We start from the raw sequence: 4,448 nt of genomic DNA on the forward strand, positions 1-4,448 counted from the left end.
GAATGAATGAATTTTTTTAGTGAATTTTGATATCACTGACAAATTGCTTTCTACTATTAAAATCGTATGAAGCATAATAATATTTATAGTTGCATGGGAACATGAATATTGCCTTTAATAAATTAAAGTGAAGTAGGCAAATACTTTTAATAAGACACAAATGTTTCAGTTATGCAAGATGAAAAATTTCACATTATATAATGTATATAATGGTGACTCTAGGTAACAATACCATGTTGTATACTTGGAATTTGCTAAGAGGGCAGATCCTAAGTGCTCTTAGCACAAAATTTAAAAATAAGCAAAAGCTAACTATGTAAGGTAATTAGATGTTAATTAGCTTGATTGTGCTGATAATTTCACAATGTGTATGTGTATCAAATCACCAAGTTATATAGCTTAAATATATACAATAAAAAAACCAGAATTGCTTTTTATTAAATGACACCATAAAAAAGGTGATTGCACATACATTTGATAAAGCATCCCATAGATAATATATACAAAGAACTTTACAAATCAAGTAGCAAAATGCAGAAAACCTTTAAAAAGTTGGCAAAAGACTCAGAATGACATTTTGGAGAAGAGTATTTCAGAATGATCAATAGACACATGAAAACTAACTTCATTAGTTACCTGAGAAAAGTAAGCTAAATCTTTTTGTCAGTAATTAACATTAGCTGAACATATACAACACTGCAAGTCAGTGTATACTAGAAATTTAACTAGTATATATACTTCAAGAGAAATATTTAAAACAATGTGTTCATATATTCAGCAAAAGAAATGACTGAAATATTCACAGAACCATTTTATTACTCCCAATTTAGAAATAACTCAAATGCCTATAAACACCAAAATTGTTAAAAACGTTGGAGAATTTATAAAATAGAATACTGTAGCAATGAAAAAATTATTGCTGTCAAACACACAACATAGATGAATCAAAAAATAATATTTAGCTAATGAAATCATACACAACCTAGCAGTATATATCACTATATGTATAGACACAGAGACACAAACACACACATATATAGAGTTTACAAACAGACAAAAAGCAAAACAAATCTATGGTGTTAGAATTGAAATAGTGGTTATTTGGGGGATAGGCTAATAACTACAATGTTACTTGTGGTTTCTTGTGTGCTAGAAATATCTATTTCTTAATGTGGAAAATTTCAATATATCATATAATTAGACATTACATATAAGATGTAATCAAATTTGATAGCCACATAGATGCATGACTATACATCAGAAGATTAGTATCTTTTGATAAAAGATACTGTGAAAGTAAATGAATATCCTAGAAATATTTTATAATACTTATAGAGTAGAATGAGGCATCTACATAAATTCAGATTGGAGATGAAGATTTAAGGTACTTCTTCAAATTTTAGAAAACTTTGCATAAAAAATAGAGGATAGAATTATGACCACTGAGTTATTGTAGAAGCCAGATCTATTCCAAATAAGCAATGTCATTCTATCAGAGCTGTCTAGAAACTGACTGGAATGTTACTTGGATTCATGAGTCCCACAATCATCAAATTTATTGAAATAGGATCAATTTTCATTTTTAAGAGTTATTTATCCAGTCTTTTGTTTTGTTTTGTTTTACCTTAACAATTACTCACTGAGAATTTGTTGGTACAATATATTTTTCTAGGAGTATCCTGTAGACTGGATTTTTTTCTTTCGCAAAGATATAGATTAAATAATACTTTCATTTTTCATTTTAACTCAAGAATCGATGGTAGTCAAACTAAAGTGTGGTATATCACACTGGTTAAATCCTGTGCTGTGAATTCAGACTTCCAGGGTTTGAAGACTCTTTCCACAGTTTCCTGGCTCAGTGATGTATGTAAATTTATTTCAATATTTTATTCCTCAGTTTCCTCGGCAATAAAGTGTGGATAAAATGGTTTCCACTGCATAAAACTTTTCTGAAGATTAAGCAAATTTTATAAGGTATGTATGCCTGGCTACTTGGAAAGCATCAGATGTCTTTACACTGTAAGTGTTATTTTTTAATGTTATTTTAATTCAGATAAGTATAAAAGTACAAATTTAAATATTTAAAACACTGAAGGATGATTTTTTTCATATTCATAATGCTACACAGACATATACATTTGTTCAGGTATATATATAGAGAGAAAGAAAGATAGTAGGTACTTGCATGTATGTAAGAAAAATTAAAATATATCAGTGAAAGATGTTATTTATTTCAGAAGCTTAGTGATATTTTAATTATATTCACTTTATATAAAATTATACCACACTTTCCTGACCAATTCAGGCATTCTGGATGTCCTACTACCCTCACTGAACCTTATTATTATGTGCTTCAAAGTTGTGCGATAGTTGGTCAACAAATTTTCTCCTTTCACAACCAGAAGTTATTCAGTTACGTTTCTCATTTCATGGGTCAGTTACTTTCTTTGTTCCTATCCATGAAGGATAAGCCCAAACTATCTTATTGGATTAGGGGCAGGTAGTGTGAGTCTTAACTCTGTTATGGATCTTGGGTTGTCACAGATGAATTGCTTCTCTTTGATACAACTTGAGCAATCTATCTAGTATGTTGAAAAATTCCATCTCTGTAGAAGAAGAAACACAGTTCAGACCAAAGAAATGCTTCTCTTATTTAAGATGAATAGATGGTGGCTATTGGTGGATGATAAATCCACAGTCCATTTAAAGCTGCTAGTCAATTGTCTGTTGAAGGATAAACATAGCTGAAAAAATATAGAGAGATTGTATAGTTGCACCATGAGCAATTTCTCCTGGAATAAGTTAAACTACTAAAAGTGAATAATAGAAGCCAGAAAACTTTATTATTTTTTTGTAAGTGAAGTAACAGAGAAATAGAAATCTTTCCATTTTCTAAATGTGCAAAGGAGAAAGTTTAGGTATGTGGGCTCAAAAAATGTTTGGGAAAAGCTGAAGAGGAGGCAACTGAGATGAGGAAAGATACCTCTTTCTCTCCCTCCCTCTTTCTCCTTCTTTCTCCCTTTCTCTGTTCTTTTAGGTAAAAGTCCGTTTTTATTTCCCTCATATAATGATATGAACAAATTGCAGAGGTCATTTTGGTGTTGGTACATTCAGAAATAATGTGTAATTCTTTAAGAATTATGTAATAATTTATTTTTGAGTAAATAAATTAATTTAAAAATTACTGGCTTTGTGGTTAAAAAGTTTCTTAAAGAGTAGTTTGTGATTTTCAACATTTTTGAATATGATGTAAGTGGAAATTTATATTATCAACAAACATTTATTTCAAGATAAATAAGACATGAATCATGCTGTTTGTTTCACTGCATTTCTGGGGATTTGAGTGTGACTGCAAAGGACAAACATACATGTGCACTTTCTTCAAACTTAAGAGCTATCTGAAATAAAATTCATGAAATAATGTTGTTCTAAATCACAGTTCTGCATCAATAGGATTTTATACAACCAATAAGAAAAATAGATTTCAGATGAATAAATGCATTTTGCATTTTTCTTAGAGAAATAAATAGTGTATGATTAATTTTTCCAATACAAGGAGATAAATTATTCTGGTGAGCAAATATATCTCAAAATTAGAAAAAAATGCAAAAAGTATAAGAAATGTATAAATAATCACACTTGTAGTGGTAGTGAAATTTCATAGAATTAATATTAAATTCTTTATTTAGAAGTCTTCTTTTAATCCTATGCCATATAGAAAACAAATAAAATGAGTGGTGAGTTTTAGAGAAAGTAAATATTTAAAGCAGATATTTGTTTATTATTTTATCATAAGCTATATAATGTCTAATTTTATTTTAACTTAGAAAGAAAAGGGAGGGATTGCACAATCCATGTAGGCTTATAGCATAGGTTTATGTATCAAATTTGATATTATATTTATATGTAGAACCAATTCATTAAAGGTTTTTTAAAATAATTATTTGCTTTTTGAGTACCATTCAGCTATATCTATATGTTACATGAAAAATGATATGTTATTATGAATTCATGTGTTATTATATATGTATACATATATATGGCAAATATTTGTCTGCAATATCAAAAGTCTATTACCCAACATTTGCGTGCATACCATCTTAGAAGAAGAATCCTAAAGAAATCATAAACAAGAGCTTACATTTTTTTCTAAGAGCCCTGTAACATTTCACAGTATATTAAGTACTTTACTAAATCATATAATACTTTAGAATGTTTTTCAAACTAAACACACACCCCAACACCTTGATCTTTCTCCTAATACAAAATCTATTACATTAAATAAATATCTGGTTATTTGACATATTTTTCATCTACAACATTGTTTATGTGTACTTTCTCCTTATTTTCTCTATTAATGAACACTTTGGACATTGTTTTGTCTCTTTGCTTTCTTTCCTTCCACCCTTTCCTTTCTTCTTCATTTTAAAAAAAAAATTGGAAAGAGT

This window comes from Aethalodelphis obliquidens, unplaced genomic scaffold, assembly GCF_003676395.1.
Source record: "Aethalodelphis obliquidens isolate GAN/ISIS:26980383/991018 unplaced genomic scaffold, ASM367639v1 scaffold138, whole genome shotgun sequence".
NCBI classification, from domain to species: Eukaryota; Metazoa; Chordata; class Mammalia; order Artiodactyla; family Delphinidae; genus Aethalodelphis; species Aethalodelphis obliquidens.